This window comes from Mustela lutreola, chromosome X, assembly GCF_030435805.1.
Source record: "Mustela lutreola isolate mMusLut2 chromosome X, mMusLut2.pri, whole genome shotgun sequence".
NCBI classification, from domain to species: domain Eukaryota; kingdom Metazoa; phylum Chordata; class Mammalia; order Carnivora; family Mustelidae; genus Mustela; species Mustela lutreola.
The window spans coordinates 99,183,703-99,205,207 of record NC_081308.1 but is presented as its reverse complement, the minus strand read 5'-3'; the positions used below and the strand labels follow the sequence as shown (position 1 = coordinate 99,205,207).

Genomic DNA, 21,505 nt, shown 5'->3' with positions numbered 1-21,505 from the left:
CATGTAATGAGAAGTCCAAAGGTAGGCGGTTGCTGGTGTTGGTTTAGCATCTCAAGAATGTCAGGGCTGCGTATCATGCTTAGCGAAATAAGTCAAGCAGAGAAAGACAACTATCATATGATCTCCCTGATATGAGGAAGTGGTGATGCAACATGGAGGCTTAAGTGGGTAGAAGAATAAATGAAACAAGATGGGATTGGGAGGGAGACAAACCATAAGTGACTCTTAATCTCACAAAACAAACTGAGGGTTGCCGGGGGGAGGGGGTTGGGGAGAAGGGGGTGGGATTATGGACATTGGGGAGGGTATGTGATTTGGTGAGTGCTGTGAAGTGTGTAAACCTGGTGATTCACAGACCTGTACCCCTGGGGATAAAAATATATGTTTATAAAAAATAAAAAATTTAAAAAAAAAATCCAACAAAAAAAAAAAAAAAAAAAAAGAATGTCAGGGCTGTTTGTAATTCTCTTGACCTTTCCCCCATGGTCCCAAGATGTCTGCTGGAACTTTAAGCATCACATTCAAATACCAGACAGTGGGTAGAAAGGAGGATCAAAGGCAAAAAGGGCTTCCCAGAAACCCTACCCTGAGACTTCTGCTCATGTGTCACTGTCCACCTCTATCTGCAAGAGACTATGAAATAGAGATATTTTTAGCCAGGCTCATTATAGCAAAGAGGCAGGGAAGAACAGGTAGTGGGGAGGCAGTTAGCAGTCTCGGCAACAAAACAGAAGTCAAGTTTAGCTTGAGCATAAAGAGTGGAGATACCATTTCTTAAATATGAGCCAACTGATTTGGAAAACAAGAATGCCTATTTCTTGTCCCTGGCATCTTCCTTTTCTGCCGTTTTCTACTTACTTGCCTGGAACAAAATCAATGACAAGGGTACAGGGTGCTATAGGAGTACAGAGGAGGAGCACCTTCAGTTGCTCAGAGAGGACTGTGCCAAGCTTGGTGGATGGATGTGGATGTGGTCGAAGGCTGGTGGGTGAGGGTTATCTTGGGCAAAAGCCTAGACATAAGAAGATGGAGAGCTCTGGGGAATGCAATTATTTCATGCTAGCTGGTGCAGAGTGCAATACGGACCTGGTGAGAAAGGAGGATGGAGAGATGGGTAGGAGCCAGATTATGAAAACTTGTTGGCCGTGGTAAAGGGTTTGGGCTACGTCCCTAGATTTATTTTTTAAAAAGCAACAAAAATATTTTCTTGATTACTTACTGAATCTCTGCTGTCTTTCCGGAAAAATTTCATAAGGGCATCTTGTTTGTTAATCTTGTTCATTTACTGTCTTCCTAGAGCCTAACACTGTGCCTGAGCCCTGAGATTTACCCAATAAATCTACGTTCTTCCTGAAATGGACTGTGAAAACATTAGGCCAACTGTCCAATGTACTCTCTGTCACTGAAACTCTCCTTTTCAGTTGAGGTCCCGTAAACCACACCTATTTTGGTCCAGGAACTTCAAGAAGCAGGCAAAAAGATAGGATTAAAAGCCTAAGAAATCTGGGGTGCCTGGGTAGCTCAGTTGGTTGAGCGACTGACTCTTGATTTCAGCTCAGGATGTGATCTCCAGGCTCAGTACAGAGTTTCTTGGGATTCTCTCTCTCCCTCTCCTCTGCCCCTCCCCTCACTTGTACTATTTCTCTCTCTAAATAAATAAATAAATAAACAAATAAATAAAATCTTTTAAATAAGCATAAGAAATTTATTAGGGGCAACTTGCGTGATAGAAAATGGAAGGCAGGGGAGAGTCTGGGAGCGCTACCAGTATGTACTGCAATGCAAAGCAGGTCTGACCTTGAGTGAAGGAGAGAGGGAAGGAAAGATGGAAGGAAGGAAGGAAGGAAAGAAAGAAGGGAAGGAGGGAGGGGGGAGGGAAGGGAGGGAGATAAGTCAGAGGGAAGTGTCTTTGAGACATGGCATCTCATCATGGCGTCTTTGAGACAAAGTCAACAGTCAAAGGAGCCCAGTGTCTCCCAAGAACAGACCTGTCTAATATCCCTACTGTGCCCATTCCCTGCCCAGGTGCAGTCTGTAGGAAGTGTGACCTCAATGCAAAGGCAGTGAAGATCTCAGAAGACAGCAGCAGCTTGGTCCCTCTGCCAGCAGCGAGATATCTGAGAAGGACATTCTTATGGCTGCCATGCCTGCCAGCTCCGCTACTGTGAGCATGGCTCCCATCCTGCTTTGTGTCTTCCCCCATATTCTAGTTACTATCTAGCATATTGTTTCTACCTCCATCCCTGTCTTCAAGTCCTCCTTAATACCCTTCCTCCACAAACTCAGCCACAGATATCCTCTGGGACCGAGGTCTCCTTTGTTCTCTAGGTCCCTTTATGGATTAGGAATTTGAACCCTGAACCAGAGCGCTCATGGCCAGCTCCTCTAGTCCCAAGGGGAAACCCTCACCATCCACCTGCTGGCCACCTGCCTTCACCATAGGATACTCTGAAGGATAAAATTTTATCTTATTAACTAATCCCAACATCCTGGCTTGCTGGAACCCCAGTAGTCAGATACAGATGTTCTGCTGATCATCCATGCAGGTCTGGTGCCTTGTACTTATGTACATCCATTATCCTTATGCTCTAGAAGAAACATAGGCGATTTTGTGACATAACCTAAGAAATAAGTGGCAAGGCTGGGGTTTCAACCAGGACTGTTGATTTTAAAATGTATGTTCTCAACCACTGACACTGCCTCTGCTTCGCAGAATGGGCCATCCTGTATTATGACCCTCTGTTTACTTGTCTGTCCACCCCATCCCTCAAGATGAGAGTTTCCTATGACTCCATAGGTCTCCACAAGACAGCATGTAGCCCAACACCCAAGCTGCTCGCTGACCCGATAAAGAACTTGCATAGCCAAATCTCTGGAAATGCGAGAAATAGGACGCTTTCTGCCCACTAAGGAAGAACAAGCCAAACAAGGGGAAATTCTAAGAGATGTTTCATCTTCTGCCTGCCTCTCTGCCTACTTGTGATCTCTCTCTATCAAATAAGAGATGTTTCATCTGGGTGAGTTGGGGGTTGCACAAGGGGCCCCAGCGTGGTCATACCGCCCAAAGGCAGCTCCCAGTGTCTCCAGACAGAAAAGGAAATGACAACAGCTTTTGACGAGAATAGAAGGACAAATAAAGATCTTATTGAAAAGCAGGTAAATTGGCTGGGCTCAGAAGCCTGCGATGACTCAGAGCTGGCAAGGGGCCTGTCTGGCAGCCCACCTCTCCCTCACAGCCGAGCTCAATGGATTCCATGTTACTCTCTCACCCTGGACCCCCTCGTGTGCAGCTCAGGGTGGGGGGGAGCCTGCACATGAAGTGCCTCTTTGTTCTGCAACTTTCTCCTTTACGTAGGCCACGTGGCCTTGGGAAGCAGGGATGACCCGACAGCAAAAGAAGGTTCTGTGCTTCTTTCAAGTTCATGGAAACCCAATGGAAATCAATGCAGGACCCTGCCCATCTGAAAGTGCCTTTCCCTCTGTGCATCGCGGCTTTCCCAACATAAATAAACCGTGCTGGGAAGGAATCTTTGATATATTAATGAAGCTCAGAGAGAGAAACAAAAATATCACCTAGAACTTTCTGTGCCTACTCCTTATTCAGGTAACGGATATGAAGTTAAAGACTTAGAAGTCAAGGACATAGTTTCTGTATTCTTATTTTAATACAAGTTGTATGTACTTCATGTATGCAACATGGTGTGTTGCATACATGATACACATAAATAGTGAAAGGATTACTAGGGTCAAGCTAATCAAGGGAACATGGTTTCTGCATCTGATAACTCTGATCTGAGTAACAGCTTTGGGGGCACCTGGGTGGCTCAATTTGTTAAGCATCTGCCTTCGGCTCAGGTCATGATCTCAGGGTCCTGGAATCAAGTCCTGCATCAGAGTCCTGCACTGCAGGGAGTCTTCTTCTCCCTCTCCCTCTGCTTGCTACTCCCCCTGCTTGTGCTGTCCCTGTCAAATAAATAAATAAAATCTTGGGGAAAAAAAACACACACACACACACACAGAATAACAGCTTTGTCACCTGCTAGCTGTAGAACTCTGGGCAAGCCACTTCATCTCTCTAATTCCTCTATCTCCTCATGTCTAAGATGAGGTCGGGGACACCTGAATGGCTCAGTTGGTTAAGCAGCTGCCTTTGGCTCAAGTCATGATCCTGGAGTCCCAGGATCAAGTCCTGCATTGGGCTCCCTGCTCAGCGGGGAGTCTGCTTCTCCCTCTGACCCTCCCCCATCTCACGTTCTCTCTCTCCCTCTCTCAAATAAATAAATAAAATAAAATAGGGTTGGGCCAGATATTGAGATCTTACATGTTACATGTCTCACAGTATTCCAACACACAGTAAGCATCTGGTACATTTTTGTTAGAAGAATTAACGTACTATTACAGAGTATCCTAGTCCCACATGAAACACGAAGGCTGTGCCCAGGATGGACTCCTAGCCGGCTGCAAGGACAAACCAGGCTTTCTCTCATCTGTATTCCGCATAACTCTGGGCAGTATGGGCGAGATGGAGAGGGGGAAACAGGTAGAAATAAATGTCAAGTACTGTGTGTTCTCAGAGAGGCTTTTAAAGGCTGAGTGCTGCCATGCAAGACTTTCTTATTTCTTAGAACCAATTGCCTAATTCTTTGCCATTATTTCCATTTGGGCTGCTACCAGACATGCTCCCCATCTGGAAAACAGCAGTAGACATCTCGTGTATTGCAAAATTCTTCTACTTCAGTGGCAAGAGCTTCTTAGGGTGTAAATTCTCTCAGGACCTGCAATTATAGGTTCAGAAAACTAGACAAAATGAATGGCTATAAGAGGATCTACTATTTATTGATTGTTTACTATGTGCTAGGCTCCTGCTCAATTCTTGACATATATTATTTCATCCAGACTTCACGTTTGCATTGCCTTCCCGATGAGGACAGTTAGGGTCATTCTCTAAGGACATCACATGGCTAGGAAGTGGACCCAAGGTTTGCATTCATGGAGGCCTGACATCAATCACCTCATGGTCTCATCTAAAAAGTCTTTGTTATTATTACAGTGTTGAGACATAAACAAAAGTAGATAAGGTAGCATTAATCCCATGTGTCTATCACCCAGCCTCAACAACTAACAAATCATGGACAGTCTTGTTTCATCCATACCCCATCCAGTTACCACCCAACACACACACACACACACACACACACACACACACAGAATTTCATATTTTCATTTGTAAATATTTCAGGATATGTCTTCAAAAGACTTAGACTCTCTTAAAACACATAACACCTATAATAATCATTTCTTAGTCTCATCAAATATCCAGTCCATGTTCATATTTCCCCAACTGTCTTGTATTTTTTCCCTTTTTTCTTTTTTTCACAGCAGTTTCATGATTCAAACAAGGTCTAGCTCATATAATAGCATTTGGTTAATAGGTCTCTGAAGTCTCTTTTCATCTATAGAGTTCTTTTCTCTCTCTCTCTCTCTTTTTTTTTTCTTGCCACTTGTAAAAAGAAATTGAAAGCCTATGCTCTTAACCACATGATACGGAATCTTATTTCCATTTTAAAAATTATGCCTGGGGAGGGAATGCCCTCCTCCCCAACATATTTCTTGTATTAAATATGACTCTCTATTTTCCTGGGGAATAGGAGGTAATCACACATTAGAAGTGGATCTTAGGAACGTTTCAGTGCTCATTGGAAACACCGAACAGTCAAAAAGCCGCTTTGTTTTGTAGGCGTTTATTACATGACATAACTTGAGGGCAGAGAAAAACAACTGTTGAAAACTAACTCTTCTCCCACCTCCCATACCTGGTGTCTTTAAGTATAGGTAACCCTCGCCAGTCACTTCCAAAAATCAGACTCTGACAGCTTAGGTAGGGAGTTAGGATACAAGCAAGAGAGGAAGTGCCTGAGAAGCTCTAGCCCGCAGTTGACCCTGAAGTGTAGTGACCTGAAGCCAACTATGGGGGAGGGGCGGGGAAACGAGAGGAACCAGACACCTCTTTGGGGGTGCTCTGCTCTCAGACACAGGGATCTACTTCAGAGTTCTGCTGTTGGCTCTGGATCAGAAATCTGAATGATATCAAAAATATTTCAGGGGGCGCCTGGGTGGCTCAGTCGGTTAAGTGTCTGACTCTTGATTTCGGCTCAGGTCATGATCCCAGGGTCCTGGGATGGAGGCCCATTATTGGGCTCTGAGCTCAGCGTAGAGTCTGCTTCTCTCTCTGTCTCTCCCCCTGCTTGCACACGCTGTATCAAATAAATAGATAAATAACATTTCAGGAGTGGTATGCTGTATTGGGGAGGCTGATTTCCCATCAGTGGCTTAGTGGGGGCACTCGAGGGGCATGCTGGCAGATAATGGAGAACCACCTCTCTAACCTTAACCCTATGTGCACCCTGGTGAGCCAGCGTTCCTGCTGGGGGGGGGGGCGGTTCTCCTGTAGCCGATGTTTGTCTCCTCTGGTCACTTGGATGCATATGGATGGGAGCCTGCACGAGGGAGCTGGCTGGCACCAGCGGGACTCCCCCTTGCTGGGACCATCTGGACAACCACTGGAAGGGCTCAGGGCAGCCACACTGCAACAACCAGTGCATAAGTATTTTGCCGTTTGAATGACTACTCCTGCCTCCAGGCCGAACTGTAAGCCCCGTGGTAGGCAACGCCTCTCCTTTTCTGAGAAAAGGTAGGCAGCGCCACATTCTGTGACATGTCTTAAGCCTTAGCTTAACCGCCACCCTGGGCAAGTCACTTAACTTCTTTTGGCCTTATTTTCACTACTGGTAAAGTGGGGAGAAAACTCTTACTCTGCTTGTTGGGTGAAACAGAAATGCGTAGGTGCAAGTAGTGTAGAACCAATCATGCCTTGGGCCTGCATGGCAGGCTTAATATGTCATTCTTAATAATTTGTATTTTTTTTAATTTTATTTAAATTTAATTAACAGGGGCACCTGAGTTGCTCAGTGGGTTAAGCCTCTGCCTTTGGCTCAGGTTATGATCTCAGGGTCCTGGGATCGAGCCCCGCATCGGGCTCTCTGCTCAGCGGGGAGCCTGCTTCCTCCTCTCTCTCTCTCTGCCTGCCTCTCTGCCTACTTGTGATCTCTCTCTCTCTCTGTCAAATAAATAAAAATAAAATCTTTTTAAAAATTCAATGAACTAACATATGGTGTATTATTAGTTTCAGAAGTAGAGTTCAGGGCGCCTGGGTGGCTCAGTGGGTTAAGCCGCTGCCTTCGGCTCAGGTCATGATCTCAGGGTCCTGGGATCGAGTCCCGCATCAGGCTCTCTGCTCAGCAGGGGCCTGCTTCCTTCCCTTCCCCTCTCTCTGCCTGCCTCTCTGCCTACTGTGCTCTCTCTCTGTCAAATAAATAAATAAAATCTTTAAAAAAAAAAAAAAAGAAGTAGAGTTCAGTGATTCATTGATTGCATATCATACCCAGTGCCCATTCCATCAAGCACCTTCCTTAATGCTCATCACAAATTTACCCCATCCCCTACTCCCCTCCAGTAACCCTGTTTGTCTCCTAGAGTTAAGAGTCTCTTGTGGTTTGTCTCCCTCTCTGTTTTCATCTTATTTTTCTTTCCCTTCCTCTACAATCCTCTGTTTTGTTTCTTGGATTCCACATATGCGTGAAATTGTTTTTCTCCAATTGACTTATTTCATTTAGCATAATGTCCTCTAGTTCCAGCCATGTTGTTGCAAATGGCAAGATATCATTTTTGATGGCTGCCTAGTATTCCTGTGTGTGTGTGTGTGTGTGTGTGTGTGTGTGTGTGTCTACACACCACACCTTCTTTATCCATTCATCTGTCAATGGGCATCTGGGCTCTTTCCATAGTTTGGCTATTGTGGACATTGCTGCTATAAACGTTGGGAGGCAGGTGCCCCTTCAGATCACTACATTTGTATCTTTGTGGCAAATACCCAGTAGTGCAATTGCTGGGTCATAGGGTAGCTCTATTTTCAACTTTATGAGGAACCTCCATACTGTTTTCCAGAGTGGCTGCACCAGCTTGCATTCCCACCAACAGTGTGAGAGGGTTCCCCTTTCTCCACATCCTCTCCAACATTTGGCATTTCCTGACCTAAGATTTTTATTTTTATTATTAAGATTCTTGTGTAACATGTTAATGAATGGCACCAAGCTAGTCAATGAGTTTTTAGCTTCCTTTCTCTGGGACAAAACATCATGGCAATGAAATCACCCCAGGAACATTTCTGAGCAAACCTGAAGTTCACAGGACAGCCGGCCCCAGCAGTATATAAAAGCAAGCCACAGGGAAAGGCATTTCCTTTGAAAAGCCTAACCTAGTCTCACAGTCTCCACGCTCGCTTGATCGCTCGTGATTTCCCACTTCAGGGCGTTGAACTTGAGCAGTGTGGCTGAACTTTTCCATTCTGACTGGAGCTTCCTCAGGCCAGAAACGAAGGCAAGCCAGTTATGAGTGAAAGATTCAAATAAACACACCATGGGACCGCTACAAACGGCAAAGCAAATGAGACCGCTACCGGACTACCATTCACCAAAGCCCTCTCCCAGAACGCCCTAGAGGCCAAGAACGAGGCAGCCTCTTCCTTTCTGGAACACAGTGCCTGGTGAGCAACTGGCAGGAGGAAGCTCTGTGAGTCCCTTTGAACGCCTGCTTTTCCCTGCACAGCCACGGATGAGGGAGGAGAGGAAGTCTTTAAAAAGCTAAAGCAATGTGGCTCTCATTCTGGACAAGGCTGTCACACCAAAGGGTAATTTTTCAAAGTGAACACCAAGACTTAAATTCTTCCTATAAACAAAACCCAGTCCCCAACCATTCTTGTTAAAGAACTGGAAGAAACATCAGAGATTTTTAGTGGGAGTAGGTTGCTGCTGTGGGACTGACAGACACATTAACAATGGCCCCCAATTCCCTTCCTTGTCTGCGCGATTTCCTCAGGTTCCCAGGGGAAAGGGAACTTGAGGTATCAAGAGAAGGCCCAGCTGTGGAAATGGAGTTAGTTGGGACTCCATAGACTCTAATTAGTTTTTTACCCCTACTTAACTAGAGTAAACAAAAAAATGTCAACTCCATAGGAGACACGGAGGGTCTCTGGTCTTGAAAGCTGTTCTAATGAAGGGATAAAGACATTGGCACGGTACCAGCTTGGTCAGATAGTGTCTTATGGTTTTTAAGGCTAGGAGGGGTGCCAGGGATGTTGTCCAACCCTCCCCCTTTCAAAGGGAAGTCAAGGGGCACTGACTAGCCTAGGTTGACACAGGGAATGAATGGCTGAACTCCTGCTCAAGTGAACTACACCATCCTGGGGTAAGGTGAGCAATGGACTGTCAATGTCCACACACAGTCTTCTTCCTCCAGGCAGGCCTTCAAATTCCTCAGCATTTATGCATCCTCCTCCCACCACTATCCAGTCTCCACTTCATGGCTCCCATTCCAACTCTGCTAGTCTTCCTGCCATTGTTTCCACTGTCAGGTGTTCAAAGAAGAAAGGATTCTTTTGCCCACTGCCACAGGTGTTCCATTACGTTCTCCAAAGCTGTGTGATTCTTTCAGTTTAGAGCTCCCTTGGGCATGGAACTTGGGAGAACTTTCCTGAGGCTGGGCCACAGAGGAAGGGTTGACAAAGTATAACTTGTGTACCAAGTCTGGCCTGTTGTCTGTGTTTGTATGGCATGTGATCTAAAAATGTTTTCGTTTTTGTGGTTAAGAACATGTGACACAAAATTTACCATCCTAACCATTTTAAAGTGTAGTTCAGTAGTAGTAAGTATATTTACGCTGTTGTGCTACAGATCTCCAGAACATTTTCATCTTGAAAAATTAAACTCTATACCCATTAAACAACAACTCTCCATTTCCCCTTTCCCTCAGCTCCTGGTAACCACCATTCTACTTTCTATTTGGATGAATTTGACTACTTTACGTACCTGAGATGGACTCATACACTGTCTTTTGTGACTCATTTGTTTTCAACCGCCATAACGCCTTCAAGGTTTACCCATGTTGTAGTGTGTGACAGGATTCTCTTCCTTTCAAAGGTTCAATAATATTCCATTGGGGGTGGGGGGCTGTGGGCTGCCAGGGTCAGTGAAGCTCTCAAGATGGTCTAAGAACTTGCTCTAACAGTCATTGACTGGGTAACTTTTGTGGCAATCATAAGGCCCCAAACCAGAAGGCCATTGCTAACTCCCCGAAATCCTAGAATGAACACCTTACCTCCATGTTGGCTACTCTCCCTGAGAATCCACCTCCTAACAATTGGGCTTACTACAAAGCCAATGTGGCAAAAAGTGGCTTGGTAGAGAACTTTGAGAAGAAGTTCAATGCCCTTAAATTTTCTGTGCCAGAGGATAAATATACTGTTCAGGTGGATGCCAAAGAAAAAGATGTGAAAAGCTGTGCTGAGTTTTTGTCTCTCTCAAAGGCCAGGATTGAAATGACCATTGAGCACTTGAATGAAGACTTTCCAGAAACCAAATCAGATGAGAGAAGTATCTCTATTGGTCTCATAAGCCAATCAAAAATTTATAAACTTGAGTTGGGGAGGAAGCGCTGGCCCTCATATTATAAATGCTGGTCGTTAAAAATAATACGGTAAAAAATATTCCATTGTAGGCATACACCACATGTTAATTATCCATTCATCCATCCATGGACGTTTGGGCTGCTCCCATGTCTTGGCTGTTATGAATAATGCTATGAATGTGGGTATACAGCTGTCATATTTTGAAATTTTGGCAGAACCACGTACTGTTTTCCAGAGTGGTTGTACCATCTTATAGTCTCATCAACCGTGCACAAGGGTTCCAGTTTCTCCATATCCTTGTCAACTTTTGTCATTTTCTAGTTTTTCTTTTAATAGTACCCATCCTGAGAAGTATGAGATGACATCTCACCGTGGCTTTGATTTGCATTTATCTAACAGTTAGTAAGGTTATGCATCTTTTTATATGCTTAGTGGCCATTTGTACATCATCTTGGGAGAAATGTCTGCTCAAGGACTTTGACCAATTTTGAAATCAAGTTATTTTGTTTTTGTTGTCGTTTCCTCATTGGAGTTCTTTACCTATTCCGGATATTGGCCCCTTAACAGATATAGTGATTTAGACATTTTTTTCCCATTTCATAGACTACTTTTTCACTTTGTTTGTGCCCTTTGATGTACAGAAATTGTTTAGTTTGATATAGTCCCATGTACCATATTTTCTTTTGTTGCCTATGCTTTTGGGGCCATATCCAAGAAATCATTGTCAACTCTAACACCATGAAGCTTTCCTCCTATGTTTCCTGTGAGTAAGATTTTTAATATAAAAAATCAAGGCAAGAAAAATATTTCCTGACGTGTGAAAATCATATGGATTTAAATTTCAATGCCCATAAATAAAGTTTTATTAGACCAGAGTCAAATACATTCATTATACATCGTCTATGGTTGCTTTTGAGCTGTAACCGCAGAGCTGAGGACTTGCAACAGAGACCAAACATGGCTTGCTCATCTCTTTGTACTACTGCTTAGTGTACTATAAATCACAGCAACATATTTATAACTCCACAGCATTTAAAGTGTCATGTGTAACTCCACACTGCACCTCTTTTTTTTTTTTTTTTTTTTAATTACAAGGGCATACCCATTATGTCAAAACAAGAAAAGTGAAGTGGATTTTGGTTGTACTTTTAAGGCACACCAGTGAGGGGATTACTTAGTTATCCAACTAGATGGCGTATTAGCTCAAGCTGTCATAACAAAAAACCATAGGCTGCGTGGCCTAAACAACAGAAATTAATTTCACAGTTCTGAGGGCTGGAAAGTCCAAGATCAAGGCACAGGCAGAGCCAATCTCTGGTGTGAGTTCTCTCCTTGAGTTCTAGATGACCTTTCTTCTGTGTGTACATGTGGGGGAGAGAGAGAACTCTCACTCTCCTTACAAGGCCATCTTAGAATCCTATAGAATTAGGACCTCACATTTATGACCTTATTTAACGTTCAGTGCCTCCTAAAAGCCCTATCTCCAAATACAATCACGTGAGGGTTTAGAACTACAACATATGAATTTGGGGGAAGCATGATAGAGTCCAGAGCAGATAGCAAAATACCGTGTCTATTATGCACTGACACGATAGCTGTGTTAAAAGAATACCACATATGTCAGCATTACCAGACTAAACACTCATCACAGTAATCCCAACCCACACGAAAGCAACGGTCAGAGGAATTGGAACCTTTAAAATGGAATATCTCATCACAGCAGAATTTCTTCAGAAAACTAAACAATATAAATGAGCCTGTCACCAAAGGAAGTTTCCAAGTGGCTCATTTCTTAGCCAAGCAAAGAAAGACATTTACTGATGGTGGGTTAATTAAACCATGTTTGATTGCAACAGTTAAAGAAAAGTATCCAGAGAAAATAAATTTGTTTCAAGCTATTAGCCTTTTGGTGAGAACAGTTGTTCGAAGAGTTGAGGCTCGTGAAAGCAACATCAGTGGTCAATTAAAAACAAGCGAATGATTGTGAGTGCTTTTCCTTGGGTCCCAATGAGTTGACAGGTGTTATCAATGCTGCTTAATTGTTTATTTGAGGAGGGAGTGCTAAGTTTGAAGTGATCGAAGACCTAGCCTTTATGAATGGTCTGTGTGGAACAATTATGGGAGAGAGTGTTTTCAACATTGAGAAAACACTCATTCAGTACCACTTGAAGTAGAAATATGGGAAGATGTGTTACAACTGATGGTGAAAATCTGTGTGGAACAGAAAAAGGCCTAGGGGAACAAATTCACAAAATGTGTGAAAATGTAAGCTGTCTACAGTCTATGGTTTATTCGTCGCATTATTCATCAGTAGGTACTTTGCAGAAAATAATTGAGTCCATCGTGTGTTATTGAACCACTAGTATGCTCTCCTGGACTTAGCCACTGATGGCTCTGTGAGTTGTAGTTCAAGAATAGAAACTGAGGGGCACGTGGGTGGCTCAGTCGGTTAAGCATTTGCCTTCAGCTCAGGTCATGATCCGGGGGTCCTGGGATCGAGCCCCGCTTTGGGCTCCCTGCTCAGTGGGGAGCCTGCTTCTCTGCCTGCTGCTCACCCTGCTCGTGTTCTCTCTCTCTCTCTCTCTCTCTCTGACCAATAAATAAAATCTTTAAAAAAAAAAAAAGAATAGAAATTGAATATCTTGATTTGCCGGATGCAGCTGAAGTTTGTTGGCTTAGCAGTGCTAAAGTTTTATAGAGATTTTTTTGGAGCTCCCAAAAATCCAAGACTGGATTTTGTTCTGAATGAGGAGATCTGCCCTTAATCGCTATTATTGAACATTAAATGTGTGGAAACATTTGTTTCCACATTTGTTCTCTTTTGTTATATGAACAGCTACAGAATATCCTCAATTTGACCTCCTGGTACCCAAAGCGCTCAGCATTTACTAGCTGCCCATTTATGGAAAAAGCTCGTAGACCCTTCCATAGGCATCTGAGTGATAGCCACCTGGGTTTTACTGGGAAAGAGTCCGATCGAAACCTATGTCTGCGACAAGGCTTCTTAACCCTATTCTCCTTTGGGGTGCCCAGGTCATTCTTAGCACTATGTCCCCTCAGATGGGAGCAACGAATGCCCCCTTCCTTTCTTTGTGGGTCTTACTGTCTGTGGCACAGGATCCTACTGTCCACCAAAAAGTCCTCTTCGGTTTTACTCCTAAGAGGCCCAACAGGTACTAATTTTTTTTTTTAAAGATTTTATTTGTTTATTTGACAGACAGAGATTACAAGTAGACAGAGAGGCAGGCAGAGAGAGAGAGAGGGAAGCAGGCTCCCTGCTGAGCAGAGAGCCCGATGCGGGACTCGATCCCAGGACCCTGGGATCATGACCTGAGCCGAAGGCAGCGGCTTAACCCACTGAGCCACCCAGGCGCCCCAACAGGTACTAATTTGACTAGGGTTCCTGGTTATCAACACCGATCCAGATTTTCTGAGGCTAGGTCTGTGGTTCAGGGGTCCTCACTAGGGAAACAGAGACCTTGTTACTATACTACCTTCTGCCACCATCACCTTTTCGTTCCTATATCACGTTTCATGATATAAAGAATCCCCACACAAAATATCACCCACCCAAGGATGAACTGGGACTAGACAAGGGCCTAGAGAGCTATTAGACTGTAGCCTCCAGTTATCTCTGCCTTTGTTTATAAGAGCAGTAATTTAGAAATTGCAGATGTGCTGAGTTACTAAATACTCTTTGGGGGAGTATAAACTTACTAATTCAGCAGTATCTAATTCAGTAACTATGCTACTCTAAGACCACTTTGGTGAAAGTGTGTTTCAGCGGATGTAGAAAGGGCAAATAATTTGCTTTTATAAGCGTAAGACACTTGTCGTGACGGGACCATGGGGTATGTATGTACAAACTGCTTTACGTTCTTCCTGCTTATGGAAGAGCTACATGTCCTTATACTAGTATCTGTATTCATGGTGAAAAGATAGGAAGCTAGGCTACAAGATGGATATTAAAGCAAAGATGAATCTGTGACCAGGAAATGGAAGGCCAAGAATTAGTCTCCAGGGCACATATTATTGTTGTTGAAGAAAACCAAAACAAAAAACTTTCCAAACAAAAATCCACAGATATCTTTTTCTTCTTTTTGCAAAACATAGCCTCACTGGTTGAGAATTTATGGCTTGGTACTCGTAGGGATAGTTGTTTATTTTTATTAGCCTTCTATAGTGGCCATTAAACTGACCCTTAGTGGGGTCAGTCATTTTCAAATTATCCAAGCTTTTTGAAAAGTCGTTTCACTCCCCAGCCCAACCCCCACAACGCTTCCCAAGAGAACACCTGTTTCATTAAGAGATGTTTTATTTTTGTCTTCTTCATTTGGACTCCCCCTGTTTTAATTACTAATGACCCTCCAACATCCATGTTGACTTCTGGATAAAGTGAGTTTATTTTCCAGAAAATTTAAGCAAGCCAAATACATGAGGAGCATGTCAATCTGTTGCTACCAAGATGTGAGTTCGCTCTTGTAGCTTGTTTATAGAGGGCCTTTAGTGGGGGGAAAAAACAACAACAAATTCCTCAGGAATTTGATAAATTGAAGTGTTAAACAAAACTTAGGAGCCCCCCCCCCCGGAATTGATTAAAGGGTAAGCTACAAGATAAATCTGATGACTTTCTGAGTCATTGAGTATCAGTAGACTATCTGATCCATAAATACATTTAGAAGCAAAGAACTAGTCAAAGATAAACTGAGACATATTAAGAATTTTAGGAGTTTGGGGATACCTGGGTAGCTCAGTTGGATAAGCATCTGCCTTCGGCTCAGGTCATGATCCCAGGGGCCTGGGACTGAGTCCATCAGGCTCCCTGTTCAGCGGGGAGCCTGGTTCTCCCTCTACTTCCCCTGGTTTTATTCGCTCTCTCGCTCACTCTCACTTTCTCTCTCTCTCTCTGACAAATAAATAAATAAAATCATTAAAAAAAAAGAACTTTAGGAGTTTTATGTAAGCAAAAATGGATTCAAATTAGGCAATGTGAAGCTGAAAGTGGTTCGGAGTGCCCCTCAGACAGAAGCCAGGTCAAAGACTTTCACAGAGTAAAAGTGGAAGCAAAGAAGGAAATGATTTGATTGGCTATAGCTTAAGCATGGGCCTTGGTTGGAGACCCCTAGGTGGTTGTCTTTAGGTGTTGATTTCTTTATCTTGAGGCATTCACATGCTTAGGTTCTGGTTTGCTTATATCAGCCTGGAAGGGATTAGAACCACCTTGGTCTAATGGCTTTGTCGTAGTTTAATTCCATACAACTGATCATCCATAGCTCATGTATTGCCTTCTAATCTTTTACAAAGAATTTCCAGTTGAAATTTAACTACCATGTAAGGATTTTAGTAATTTTTCCCAAAACATCCTTTTAAAAAACACACTTCCTGATGTAAACCACACAGATGGGGTTGGTTTGGCCCATCGCAGACTGAGTGGACACAATCCAAAAATAGAGCCAAATTTCTTCAAAGACTGTTCAATTAAAGGAGTTTCTACATTAGCAATAAGCCCAATTTTCCATTGCATACCACATCAATTTAGAAAAAAAGGCAATAGGTTCAGTCAATATTTCCTTGGTTTTGAAGTATCCCTCCTTTTTTTTTTTTTTTTTTTTTTAATGTGTGTAGTAATGGCCTATACCTAAAATCATGACCTTCAGTTTTGCTGACAATATCTAAGCAGGGAACAACTCTGTATTAATTTCCTATGGCAGCTGTAACAAATTATCACAAACTTGGTGGCTTAAAACAATGCACGTTTATTCTTCTACAGTTTCGAAAGCCAGAAATCCAAAATCAGTTTCACTGGGCTCAAATCAAGGCACCAGTGGGGCCATGTTCCCTGGAAACTCAAGGCAGGGATGGGGGGGAAGAATGTTTTCTTGCTTTTTCCAGCTTCTAGAGCTGCATTCCCTGGTTTGCGTCCCTTTCTTTCCTCCATCTACAATGACCGTAGCATAGCATTTTCATCTCCCTGTCTCCCTTCCTCTCTCCTTCTCTCTCTTTCTTTCCCCTCTCCCTCCCCCCATTCTCTGCTGAGATGGTCACACAGCCTTTTCTTTTTTTAATTTTTTAAAGATTTTATTTATTTATGAGAGAGAGAGAAAGAGAGAGAGAGAACAAGCTGTGGGGGGGAGCAGAGGGAAAGGGAGAAGCAGACTCCCCACCAAGCAGGGAGCCCAACGCTGGGCTTGATCCCAGAACCCCGAGATCATGACCGGAACCAAGGCAGACACTTAACCGACTGAACCATCCAGGCGCCCCATCACTCTGCCTTTTCTTTCTGTGTCCAATCTCTTTTTGCTTCCTTCTATAAGGATATATGTTATTTCACCTAGGGCCCACCTGAATCATCCCCATGAATCTCCCCAACTCAAGAGCCTTAATTTAATCACACTGGCACAGGCTCTTATGCCCTGTGAGGTAACATTCACAGGTTCCAGAGATTAGGACCTGGATAATTCGGGGGGGGGGGGCGCAATTATTCAACCTACCACAGACTCCAAATTTGCAGGTCCACATTTAGTTTTCAACCCGTAGGCCTCCGATTACTAACCAAGTATGGAGTCAGTCCCAGGGCTTCAAAGGTTGTATATAAATACATAATAACTTACCTGTATAACTAGTACCACTTACAAATTCATGTCCATGCCATTGTTATTAATAAAATAGAAAATGCTTTCCAAATGAGATCTAAGGGGCCTCCTTTGGACTAGTTATTTCTAAATAAAATACTTTTTGCATAGCCTTCATCCCTTTTGACAAGAACTATCCTTACAGAATAATCTATACCTTTATAATCTGTAAACTATGTAAATTATAAAACATGGATTTAAAGCAGAGCATCTGCCCTGAACTAAGAGTTTCATAAATGTCAGCAAGTATTAATGTATTGGGTGTTCTGCAGCCTGAACGGAAGTGTTCTAAGACCAGAAGTCTAGTCACAGTCAGCTTGTCTCACTTTGTAGGAAAAAGAAAGAGAAAATGATGGAATTTAATCACTTCCGGGGGGGGGGCTCCTAAGTTTTGTTTAACACTTCAATACCTGTTCCTGATAGACTGTTAGCGAATGCTAACAGATGACAAAAGAAACAGTCAAAGAATATTAGGGGGGAAACTGGGAATCGGCCAATCATGATTAGTTCAAAAGCCTGTTTTGGTTAAATGCGCTCAGGGTTATGCCTTTGTATTTTATACCCAAACCACAGTAGATTCTTTGCTGCTAAAATTGTTCCTCGTTTATATGAATCAATTAAATACATCAATATTTTATAGCGGTCTTCAAAGAGCACCAGAACTTGCAGGTACACCAGCATCAGAACAAGTTCAAAGGCTGCTAATGGAAAACATTCTCTATTATAAAGGAGCTCACCTTCACAAGGGACAAAAATTGTGGTTCTCAACCCCGGCTGTATGTTAATATCTCCCGGGGAGCTTTTAAAAATCCCAATCTAGGGGCGCCTGGGTGGCTCAGTGGGTTAAAGCCTCTGCCTTTGGCTCAGGTCATGATCTCAGGGTCCTGGGATCGAGTCCCGCATCGGGCTCTCTGCTCAGCAGGGAGCCTGCTTCCTCCTCTCTCTCTCTCTGCCTGCCTCTCTGCCTACTTGTAATCTCTGTCTGTCAAATAAATAAATAAATAACTCTTTAAAAAATACATAAATAAATAAATAAAAATCCCAATCTAAACCCAACTTAATGTGAATATCTAGGGTGCTGCTGGGGTGTCTGTATTTTCAAAGCTCCCCAGGTCAGCAGCTGTGGTTGAGAATTCTGGACTAAAAGAATATAGGACACAAACCAAATAATGAGATCTGAAGTTCCATGGCCATGATCAGGAATGGGACAGGATGGGAATTCAGACAAGAGAGGATGTCTATGATTAAAGGAAGGAAGAGATGGAAAATGAATTGAGCCTGAAAAGTGGGCAGCAAGGAGAGGAAGGGCCTAGGAGAGGGTGACAGGCATGTGAAGAGTCAAAAAATTACCAGGGTAAGGGCAAATGGAAAAATCTGAAAATCTGCATTATGGGAATAGAAAAAAACTGGTGGCGAAGGGAAGATGTTCTCCGGCCCATTTTCCCCCTTGGATTTTCCCCCTTGCCACACCCAGGCCTTAAACACTGCTACATAATTAAACACCAGAATGCATTATTGAGGGAGACACACACTTAACAAAAGGATCAAGATGAGCAGAATACAGAAATACCTAGTAGAAATGTGTCCAGACATAGCATCTTTGAATCAAAGGGCAAATTTACCACCTGAATATATATGTGTTTAAATCACACTATCTGTTTTTACAAAAACCAGTTTCTATCCACAGACACCATCCACGCACCTCTCCAACAAGAGAAAACAAACCAAAATAGTACCTTTAAGCAATGCAGGAAACTCTTGAGAAACCCCTGATTTACCTTCCTATAATCATCGCAATCTTAAATTCTGGCAGTTGAAGCAAATTGGTCATTGATAACATGTGAGTTCTTTCAACTATGGGCATATCATAGTGACCCTATAGCAACTTGTCATGTAATGGTTGTGCAATGATTATAAATATTGCGTATTTATATATGTAGCTAATGCTTATTTAGCCCTTACAATGTGCTAGGCACTCTTTTAAGTGTTTTATATATACTATCTTTTTTTAATAAAAGAATTTATTTATTTGAGAGAGAGAGAATGAGTGCAGGTAGCAGCAGAGGGAGAGGGAGAGGGAATCTCAAGCAGACTCAGCACTGAGTGCAGAGCCTGACACGGGGCTCGATCTCATGACCCGGAAATCACGACCTGAGCCAAAACCAAGAGTCAGATGCTTAACCAACTGTGCCACCCAGGTGTGCCTCTGTATACCATTTTATTTACTCCTCACAAGAACCTAATGAGGTGCTTACTGTTTTTATTCCCATGTTACAGATGAGGTCATTGGGGTATAGAGAGTTTCAGCCACCAGCTAACCGTTACAGTCAGGCCGTAGACCTGGAATTGGAAACCAGGTAGTCTGGCTCCAGAGCCCACACTTCTTAAAACATTTTGCTGTCATGATTCTTAATTATAACCACATCAATTAATTTTCTTCATTCAAGTATTTTCTGGAGAGAACACCATTAAAGTCCTTCTATTACTTTTATCAATTTTTCTATGCACTGAAGTTGAAAAAGGCAAAATGTTTCCATTTTCACTTTTAATTTGCTTATTTTTGTCAAAATGAATTAATCTTTATAAAGGTTATAGTGAAATTCATGTGTGTATATATAGTTTTACTTTTGTGACCATCTACACAGTCCAATTTGCCTGGCTCATATTTTATAGATATTTTGCAAGATTCCCTATTCAGTTTTCAGTTAATGACAGATTTTTCCTAGTGTGTTTTTATCCATTTTCCATTTTGTTTCCTTCGCCTTGATAACGTCTACCAAGTCTAATTAATCAGGTCAATTTTCGCAGTTTTCTCAGTGGAAAGATGCAGTTCTTAGTTTTTCCTCTATAATAATTTTTCCTCTATAATAATTTTTAACAATTATCTTTTTTCCCCAGGCTTATTTTGTGATCATTTTTTATCAGTAATAGTTATGAATTGGATAAAGCAGGAAAGTTTTCTATTTATTTGTTATTTAATCCAGGAGAAATTATGAAATTAGATATTCCAGGAGTACTCTAAGGCTTCATCATTCTTAGGGTCAAATGACAAACTCACAATGTTCTGAATGGGCAATAGTGGGAACTGTTATTTCAGTTTTATAGATGGACCTTAAAAACATTAAATAGCTCAGGGCCTTCTGGGTGGCTCAGCCAGTTAATCCTCCGACTCTTGACTTTGGCTCCGGTCATGATCTCAGGGTCCTAGGACTGAGCCCCATGCTCAGCAGGGAGTCTGCTTGACAGTCTCCCACTCCCCCCCCCGACCCCTCCCTTCCAGCTCACACACTCTTTCTCTCAAATAAATAAATCTAAAAAAAAAAATTATATAGCTTGCCTGGGATAAATGGTAATGCCAAATTGGAGGTAGAGGCTTGAACTAGAATGGTCTCTGGAATCACCAACCTGGACTGAATCTATAGTCCGCTGTTGATAGCTGTGTGACCTAAGGCAAGTGACCTAACCTTTAAGCCCCGATGCCTCCATCTGTAACAGAGGTATAGCACTAGTACCTCGTTTGTCAGTTTATCGGATGAATTTATCAGGTCAGCAGAATTGAATGAGCTAAAGCATGTACATGCACTTCAGTTTATTGCCTGGCTTGTGGGAACCCATCGGTTCATATTAGTTCAAAATCATCATCCACAGGATGTTCTTAGGGAGATAAACAAATACGTAAGAAAGTAGTTCTAGAAAGAGATTGTGCTTGCAACTATGTTAACAAAAGGTAGCACTGAGCAAATGTCAGCTGTTAGTATCTTCGTTACTTCCAGCAACCTTTCCCTGGATGAAAGTAGAAGGTATCTTGTGACACTTTGGTGGGAGTACCCTATCTCTACGAAGCACGCTGTTACCAAAATCTATGCCACCAGTAGTCCCCTAATTCCTTCAGCCTCCTTGAGTGGGTTTAGTGGACGATGAGAAGACCTAGTTTGGGGCGCCACTGGAATGTGATTTCCAAAAATCCTGAGGGCACTGGGTCTCCCAAATTCTTTTGCCACTTTACTTACTGGCTGGGGTCCAAAAGGACTCCCCAAGACTCCCCAAGATAATGTATGTTGAAAATATAAAGTCAGCCTGGGGTGGGAGTAACAAAACTTGTAGCTTATGGAACACCCTCCGTTTGCCATATATATATCTATATATTTTCTCATTTAATCTCATAATAAATGGGGATTATTAACCCCATTTTCAAATGAGAAAATAGAAGGAGCATAAGCATCTTATCCACATTCACATCTTATGACCTTAAAGCCCTTTCTCTTTCTGTTACATCAACTTCCCTCCCGCCACCCCCACCATGCCACCCCCAAAAACTTTCTTGGTTTTTTGCATATTGATTTCCAGCAGA

General features: G+C 42.7%; 1 pseudogene; it reads left to right on the top strand.

Moving 5' to 3' along the window:
• Positions 1-1,026: 1,026 nt before the first annotated feature.
• On the top strand, positions 1,027-10,527 carry LOC131821038 (ATP synthase subunit d, mitochondrial-like; annotated as a pseudogene).
• The last annotated feature ends 10,978 nt before the right edge of the window (positions 10,528-21,505 follow it).